The 9,585-nt window shown below is 34.8% G+C and overlaps 1 non-coding gene across 1 annotated transcript; it reads right to left on the bottom strand.

Moving 5' to 3' along the window:
- Positions 1-203: 203 nt before the first annotated feature.
- Positions 204-310, bottom strand: LOC116869601. The gene has a single exon (XR_004383071.1). It is a non-coding gene; the product is annotated as a U6 spliceosomal RNA (small nuclear RNA).
- Between the last annotated feature and the right edge of the window lie 9,275 nt (positions 311-9,585).

The following is a 9,585-nucleotide window of genomic DNA, read 5'->3' on the forward strand; positions in this document are numbered from 1 at the left end:
AACAAGAAAACCACCTGCCCAGAATTTGGTGTGGTTGATAGTCATCATTCTCTCTACCAATACATTGTTGGTGGGAAAAATGATACAATTAGACACCTAGGCTTTTGATTTAACAACATCAAGTTTCCCAGAATTGTGGCAGAGTCTTAAAGGTAAGGGGCCTTCATAGTTTGATTACCATAGTAAAGAGAAACATTTTTTTGTTTAATATGAAAGAATCCAGGAATCTGTACATCATCTTTGCACAAGGGCCATGCTAAACTTCTCTGCATCATTCCAACTTCTACATATGTGCAGCCAAAGGAAGCACCCTCCAGTAAAAATCCGTAGGTCCCTTCCAGGAGCAAAGTTTGACTACTGGGTCAAGCCGATCAACAGACTCTCCCTTTTCAGATATATTTTTTTCCAGTTGTTTTTTTAGGATATTTTCATTTCCAAGTTCCATGTCTATCTCTGAGATATACTGAAGCTGGAATCTTTTTTCACATTATGCCCATCAAGCTAAATATGAATACTTGCTTTACTGCTGCTTATGTTTCCCCACTTTTGTAACAGAAAAGAATAAAAACCATCTGTAAGTTTGATTCAGAGCTTTTCAAGTTGACTGTAAGATGGACGTCTTCAGAATGACTTATCCCTTCAGTAAACCAACTTAGAGAGGAAGATCATACAAGAGCTGAAATGTCAATGCAGTTGGGATATGTGATAGAGAACAATATAGTGAGATTAGCTGCATTTTCAAATAGAAAAACTAAGCTGCAGGGTATTATATACTGCTTTTACTTAAAATTGAAAGCAACCTAGAGAAACCTATGCATTTTTAAAATGACTTTAATTGGTTCATTTCACACCAGGAAGTCAATGTTTGTTAGATTATTAAGAAAAGATATCATATAATGATAGAGGTCAAGTTCTTTTATAAAATGTCTTTACAATGAAAAATTTACTACAATGAGTATATTTTCAAGGCACAAGTTAGTGAACTGTAATGCTTTGGGGGTCTTAAAATAATAAAAATCAAGAACTGGTAATTCAGTATGACAAATGCTTCTCTTTTTAACAGACTGCTAAAAATTCTCATCATATTTCATTTTTATTCTCTTATTAGCCCTCATTCAAATGTAAAAGTATGGTGTGGGAAACGAACCTTAAATGGAATGGAATACTCTTAGCTTTCTGGAAAATTATACTAATCATATTATCTTATTGTCCAATTAAATAAATCATCTTTCCTGGTAGTAGTATAATGATATTATCACCTTTTTAATATCTCAAGAACAAAATGTACAGCTCAAACACTTCCTCCAAATAAAAGAATATCAGCCCAAGCCCAAAAATGTCTAGTCCAGCGTACCTCTGATACTCTACAAATAAGCTTTCAGAAGATCAAAAATGAATTTGAGAAATTAGGTATGTTAAAAGCTCTTCACCTTAAATCAAGAATTTTTACTTGATGTTCATTTATAACCTTGAAATGGCACATATTTTGTGTGCCTGTGTGCATTTGAAATTTTTGATGGAAAGAATTCCTAACTTCAATCAAATTATCAAAGTAATCAAATAAAATGCTTAAAAATTATTCTCTCAGTCATTTCTGGATTGAAGCACTACAATGCCCACTTCGATCAAATATCAGCTAAAGTTGAGACTTAAAATAAACTCATGACAAGATTTCAAGAAGCATCAGTTTTAGTCAATACAGCATAGATGATACAGACATAGCAGTGGTCTCATGACTCCTGGGTACAATTTCTGACATCCCAGCCCCTCTGCACAAAGGAAAGGTGGTCATAGGAAATGGGACTAAGTCAACATGGACCACCTCAGCTCAGAAAAGTTATCAACTCAGAGGTACCTCAAGAAAACATGACTAGTTCCCATTCTCTACTATACTGCAACAATCCTGATTACTCTTCACTTGATAAATAACATCTACAATAACAATGCTGCCTGGCTCCAGTACATGGTCCTTAGCCAGGTTCACATTATCTTGAAGTCCATGTACTCTCATAAATGTCTTGAGATGGGATTATAAGGAGGATACACCAAGTTATTGGTCCACTGGCCAGGAGAATAGATGTAACAGATCTTGTAAGATTAATGATGCCATGTTGCAACAAACTCTATCACTGTTAAGCTTCGATCATTGTCAAAGAGCACTAGGCTTACCAAAAAAGAGTGGGCCACTTCTGCTTTCTCAGAGACTTAAAGTGATATGGATTTAAAGACTTTCTGGTGAATAAACCGAAATATCCTTTACACATGTAGAGAGTTCTTTTCTTCCCTAATCAAGGTTCTTCCCTGACGATTACAGAGCTGTCTAGGCTTAGAATGTAAAGTTTGTTGAAGCTTTTTTATGCTTATGGTTAATTTCTGGACCTGACTCTCAACTTTTCCTCACCTAAAGCTACAGGAATGCCATGACCTATTTATATGACCCCAGAAGATCCACTGGCTTTTACTCTGAGCTTTTAATTGATGATTTTTCACCTGCCATCTTTTTCTTATCTTTCTTCAGAACATTAATGACCCCCATCAACAAGTATTTTCTTTTCAATTACTTTATCTCCTCAATATCTCACAGATACTAGATTTGTTCCCAAGTGGAATATTCAGTTCACCACCAGTTAAAGTTTGAGCAACAACATTCGTACCTTGGGCTACTGTCTATTCATACCCAAACTAACTACCAGGGATTCTCCTTGCCAGCCCCTGGCTGTTAATGGTTCCAAAATTCCTTCACATCTTCTTTCTGGACCCATACCTAGCACTGTCTACAACAAAATTACCTGGTATGCAGACTCTGAAGTGGATTTGAGTACAGTGAGCTTACTGGGCTGTCTTCTTGAAGGATAACAGGAGGAAATAAAAGGCTGAGGAAGACACTGGACTACAGTGAGGTCACACAAGGCCTCCTCCATTCCCACGAGGGGTTATAAAGCAAGAACGGCCCTTCAGAGCTGCCCCATGTGGGAACATGGAGCCAGGTTTATATACTCTCACACCAAGCAGTAACAGGTTTCAGAAGGAAGCATTACCCCAGGAAAAGTGGCTCTCTCTGGCTGAAGGCAACTCCCAGAGAATTGCCACATGAGGCTGTCCTATCATCTGAATATTTAAAGACACTCCCCCCAAATTCATATGTCAAAATTCTACCTGTGAAAGTGGTGATTTTAGGAGGTGGAGCCTTTGGGAGGTGATCAGGTCATAAGGACGGAGGTCTCATGATTGGGATTTGTCCTCTTGTAAAGGGGACCCCAGAGAGCTAGTTTGTCTCTTCCACCACATGAGGACACAGCACCATCTATAAACCAAGAAATGGACTCTCACCAGCCACCACACTGAATCTGCTGGTGCCAAGATCTTTGCTTTTATTTCCCAGCATCCAGAACTGTGAGAAGTAAGTGTTTGTTGCTTATAAGCCATCCAACATATGGTAATTTTGTTACAGCAGCCCAAATGGACTGAGTTAGGAGGTCACCCTGCAGTACTCCAGCAACTGGTGGAATCATTCCTTTAATTCTGTATAGTAGGAGGATACAACACTGCATACACTAAAATGGCGCAATTAAATTGAATAACTAGTACAGTCATCAGTGACCAAATGTTTGATAGTTCTGCTCATTGATACCTGGCTAAATCAGACCTAAGGATCCTTTTATTTCCCCATGAGTATAAGAAAATAACTATTTAGTTAAGAAAATTGATAAATCATTCAGCTGGTAAGAAACAGAAATAACATATATATGAAAAAGAAATGAAAACAAATAAAAACAAATGTCTATTATGATCCTGATTATCGAGAGATAGTCAATACTTCTTGCTTTATACAATTCTTGGGCACAATTAACTAAATTACACCACCTTATACCTATTCAGGGGGCTTGTTTCTATTTCCTTCTATCCTATTCCTCCACCTAGGGCAAGTGGGAGGCATGAGAGCTGAGTAAGTGGCTGAGGGCAGCTTTAGAAAGGATTCGTGCACAGGAAATAATGCAGCATGAGGAGCCAAATTTGAATTTAAATCTTAGCAGGCAAAAAGGACACATAAGCATTGAAAAGTATAAAGAGAAGAGTTAGGTTGGATACCCCCCATGAAGGTCAGGGGGTTAGTATCAGGAATAAGCTCATCAACTTCATGCTGTTAAGGCCAATAGGATATTGCATAAGAGAGATGTTACATGAGAAAGATATTAGAATTCATATAGACAATCATCTGAAGTTCTTGTTACACCTTATTAAAAATTAAACTTCATTTTCTAGAACAGTTTAAGATTAACAGGAAGATTCTGAAAATAGTAAAGAGAGTTCCCATATAACCCACATCCAATTTGTCCTATTATCACCTTATGGTAACTATTACAGTTACTCAACCAATATTGATACATTATTATTATTAGATATACTCAACCAATATTGATACATTATTATATACATTAATATATATTATATTACATATATAATATATATATATAATATATTGTAATTCAGATTGCCCTAGTTTTTGCCTTATGTCTTTCTTCTCTTCCAGAACCCCAACCAAGATAACACATTCCATCTAGCTGTCACATCTATTTAGACTCCTCTTGGCTATATCAGTTTCTCAGGCTTTGTTTCTGAAGACCATCAATTTTGAAGGGTACTGGTCAAATATTTGGTAGCATGTCTTTCTACAGGGATTTTTCTGATGTTTTCTTCATTATTAAAATGGGGTTATGTGATTCAAAGAAGAAAACCACAGAGGAAAAGTACCCTTCTCATAACATCGTATCAGGAATAAATAATAATGTGATTTATCACTGTTGATATTAACCTTGCTCACCTAACTTAAGGTAGTGATTATCAGATTTCTATCACTGTAAAGTAACTCTTCCCCCATTCCTTTTCCATACTGTATTCTTTTGAATTCACCATGCACAGCCCACATATAAGAAGTGGGAAGCAAAACTCCACCTCCTCATGGGCAGAGTGTCTGCATAAATTACTTTGAATTCTTCTGCATGGGAATTTTGTCTAGTCTCTGCATTTATTTATTTATCCATTCATTCCTTCACATCATATGGACTCAAAGATATACATTTTTTACTTCTAATTACAAATCAGTGTATTACTTTATTTATTTTGTTGGTCAGCTTATTCCTGCTTTGACCACTGGGAACTTCATTCCGCTGGTTCCTGTATTCCACTGACATACCTCCCCACGGTGTTTTCATTTTTTGTGTTTTGTTTTGTTTTCTTTTGTTTTGAGCACATCCTTCCTTTCTTTACTGTAAAATGCTAGTCTCATCTTATATATTCCCTCTTTCTTAGAATCAAACATTTCTCCAGGAAGTCCAACTCACTTTACTGGAGAATGGTATTAGAAAGCAAGATTTGAGGGCCAGGTGTGGTCATAGTTAATCAGGTATTATTTTTTAAGTTCTTTTCAGCTGATGAACAAATATATGCATGTGTACTAATCTATGTATATCTACAAATATAACTGTCAGAATATACATGTAATTATGAATTAGTGTGATCTCTGACTCTAAGCAATTGCCACATGTATTATTGTAGCTTGCTTCATTCCTTTATCTGCAAACTCCCACTTCAACACTTAGAAAACTGATCTTTCATCTAACATCATTTATTATAGTTTAATTCTGGTAAACGTGTATAGAAGCTTCCACAAGAAGTATACATGTATAGGATACATGTATAGAAGAATTACTAACTGGCACTTATTCATAGGAAATAATTTCATTAACTACCATTTAGCCTATGTTCCTTCTCTAAGATTTTAGCCTCAATTTATTTCCAAAGTTTTAAGATCAATATCTTTTCCCCCAGGTTGTTTCATACATTTATAAGACAAACTGTTTTCATATTATGCCTTCCATTCTTTGATTCCCATGAGCTCCTAAATTATTTTATAAAATGTGCATACAATAAGGTTTACTCCTTCTGTTGTAAAGTTCGATAGATTTAAATGAATGGTGTCTTAAAGTTAAAATTACAGTATCAAACAGAATATTTTCATCACTCAAAAAATCCCCACTTCATCTATTCAGCCCTTGTCTTCCCTTTCTAAACCACTGGCAATCACTGATATTTTTACTGTCTCTGTAATTTCTTGTTTGTAGATTGTCATACCTTAGAATCATTCATTATCAAACCTCTTCAGACTTGCTTATTTCACTAAGCATTACGCATTTAAGGTCCATCTCAAAATGTTCATCCCTTAGTACTTCATTTTTATTTATAATATTCTATTTTATTGATTTATCACAACTTTTTTATGCGTTCATCTTATTGAAAGATAACGTGGTTGCTTCCCAGTTTTTGGGTGATAATGAAAAAAGCCGTTATAAACATTCATGTGTATATTTTTGTCCAGAAATAATTTCAAATTCATTAGGTACTTATTTAGGAATATGACTGCTGGATTGTATTCTAATACTACATTTAGATTTGTTAGACACTGCCATACTGTCCAATGTGGCTGTGCCATTTTGCATTCCCGCCCAGCATTGAATGAAAATTTCCGTTGCTCCACATTCTCACCAGATATTGACAATGTTACTATTTTTATTTTAGCCAATCTAAACAAAATAATCTAATGCTATCTAGCATACATAGTGTTACTATTTGCTGTTTTAATCTTCTATCCCCTAATGATTAAAAATGCTTACTATCTTGTCATATACATATTGACTTTTGAGGTGCCTGTTCACATCTTTGTTCTTTTTTTAAAAATTAGGTTGCTTGTTTAATGTTTAACATTAAGATTTTGTATATTTTAGATATTGCAGCACTTTTTATACAATCTTAACTTTAAATCCTATGGAAAGCATTTTCTTACAAATTTTAATCTCTAGCAAAACTAATTTGTTGAAAATTCCATCACCCTAAAAGACTATTGAGAAGTTTCTCATACCAGAAACGTCACAAGAAGAAAGATTAATCATCTCCTAAAAACAGAATCATCTTGACTTAACAATAGTAGTGTAGTATGCACTACAGAAGTTGGTGAAACAAAGAAGCATGTTATCGTAATGACCCAAATAGTTCCACCAAATGTGTGGAAATTTAAGTGACATTAATAGTATTAAACATTTCCATTCACAACACCTCCAATTCCTTCATTTTCTCCATATGTTCTTTTCCCCCAACATCTTTTTCCACAGAATTATCAAAAATGCTATGTAACTGCAACTGTAATATCTTAAAAATTCTCCCTTAGTCCCTCTAGGTTTGTTTATGCCAGATGCCCTACTCTGTTTCATTATTTTAGTGTTCTTCCACAGTAGGAGTAACTGTCTTGAATTCTAAAGAACACTTCTGATTACCAAATATCCCCAGAAGCATCCATGGTTTGATTTGCTGATTAAGCCTTCAAGTCAGAAATACCAACAAAGATTAACTGCTGCTTAGAAGACAGGTCAAGCAAGAGGTCCTGATCAGACAGAGAAAAACTATATATGTTTGGAATATTTGTAATGGGTCTAGATATTATTTTAAGAGATGTGTAAAAGAAACTGCATGTCTTATATAATTGGATTTCTAGACCAGTAGTTATTTCTACAAAGTATATCAAACAGTCAAAGACTGCAAGTTGGAATTAAAAGTGATTGAAAAAGTATATACTTGGAACTAAGCTGAAATTAAAATAAAATCCACCAATTATTATGCAAAGTTTTGCTTAGTAAGTTGAAGACCCTCATACAGGAAAAATAATAGAGTATTAGCTTGTCAACAGGCATTGCATATGGCCCAGAAATGCACCCATTTATTATCAAGTGAGAAATAAAGAATAATCATAATATTAAATAAGTAGATTTATGATGATACTGAAATAAATCATTATAGTTTAATATCTGTTGAGGCTTACGAACAACTTAAACTATGCCTTTAAAAATAAATTTCAAAAAGTGCTATATGAATCACTGCTGTAAGTCAGTATACAGTTGCATGTAGTTTATCATTCTTACAACAACAACCGAAGAACAAGTAAACATGTTTTATGAAAACATTTCATTGAATCACAGATTTACTGAACATTACAAGTTGCTATGAGATTGAGTGCTGATTTAACTATTTTAAAAAATACATCAATACGTAAAAGGATTTGTGAAGAACACAGAATTATTGAGTATCTTGTTATATTTGATATTGAAAATCAATTAAAAACATTTCTGGGGCACCTGAGTGGCTCAGTGGGTTAAACCCCTGCCTTCGGCTCAGGTCATGGTCTCAGGGTCCTGGGATTAAGCCCCGCATCAGGCTCTCTGCTCAGGAGGGAGCCTGCTTCCTCCCCTCTCTCTGCCTGCCTCTCTGCCTACTTGTGATCTCTCTCTCTAATAAATAAATAAAATCTTTAAAAAAATAAAAAATTAAAAAAATTAAAAAAATTAAAAAAATTCTAATCGTGTGATACCACTGAGTAGTTTTAAAATGTAAAATAGACTTCTGCTTCCAAGAACAGACCGACTTTTGTCTATTTCTCTCACTAAATACAACTAAAAACCCTTGATACTGTGTATAAGACAATATAAGTAGACTCCGAAACATGGTTAAGAGGGCAGAGTGGCTACAGACTTCAAAACCCAAGGAGCAGAACAGTTGCGAGCTCCCCATGTGTTGTTTTACCTCACAAATCTCAGACATATTGCTTAAGAAGACAGTAACCTGGCAACAATAAATGGCATATCAAAAAAACCACAATAAAGGTTTCCTCTCTCTAGCCAAAGACCAGGAAAAATATGGTTTAGAACAGAAAAGTTTTAGACAATAACTGCTCTATTTTAGCCAAACACTAAAGAAAAAACTGTGGCTCCAACCTACCCATGTCAGTAAGGCTAATGGAGACGTCCACAACTGCCATGTTTTATCTAGGCATAACAAACCCAACTTTCTTCTAAGATAACCTGAGAAGGCTAACTAGGGAGTCAGAACTTAGTTTGGGTTAGTTAGCAACAAGCCCAATCCCATCTGCCCTGTCAATGGACAGGGCATGGGGAGTCTGAACTTACAGCTCCAGCCAGCAATGATGAGACCATAAATCATGCACATTAATGTAAAATATAAATCAATAAACATTTTAGGAAAAAACCCATAGGAGAAATTCTTTGGGATCTCAGACAAGGCAAAGGTTTCCTAGACGTACACCAAAAGCACCACTTATAAAATGAAAAAATATAAATTGCACTTCATCAAAATTAAAAAGTTCTGGCCTATGAAATGCTCAATTAAGGATGAAATACAAGCTAAACACTGGGAGAAAATATTTCTAAACTACATATCTAAAACAAAAAATAAACCAAAAAAAATAAATAAATAAAAACAAGCAAAACCTGTATCTAGAATATATAAAGAATTCTCCAAACTCTACAGCAAAAAAAAAAAAAAAAAAAAAAAAAAAATCCAGTCAGAAGATGGGCAAAAGGTATTTCACAGAAGAGTACATCCACGTGGGAAATAACCAATAGAAGATATGTCCAAAAGTATTTTTTTCTTTAGGGAAATATGAATTAAAATGAAAGTAACATATCACTATATGTCATAAGGGCTAAAATCAAATAATGATAAAATCAAATGCTAGCACAG

The sequence above is a fragment of the Lontra canadensis genome, unplaced genomic scaffold (assembly GCF_010015895.1).
Source record: "Lontra canadensis isolate GAN:19392208 unplaced genomic scaffold, GSC_riverotter_1.0 scaffold19, whole genome shotgun sequence".
Lineage (NCBI taxonomy): Eukaryota > Metazoa > Chordata > Mammalia > Carnivora > Mustelidae > Lontra > Lontra canadensis.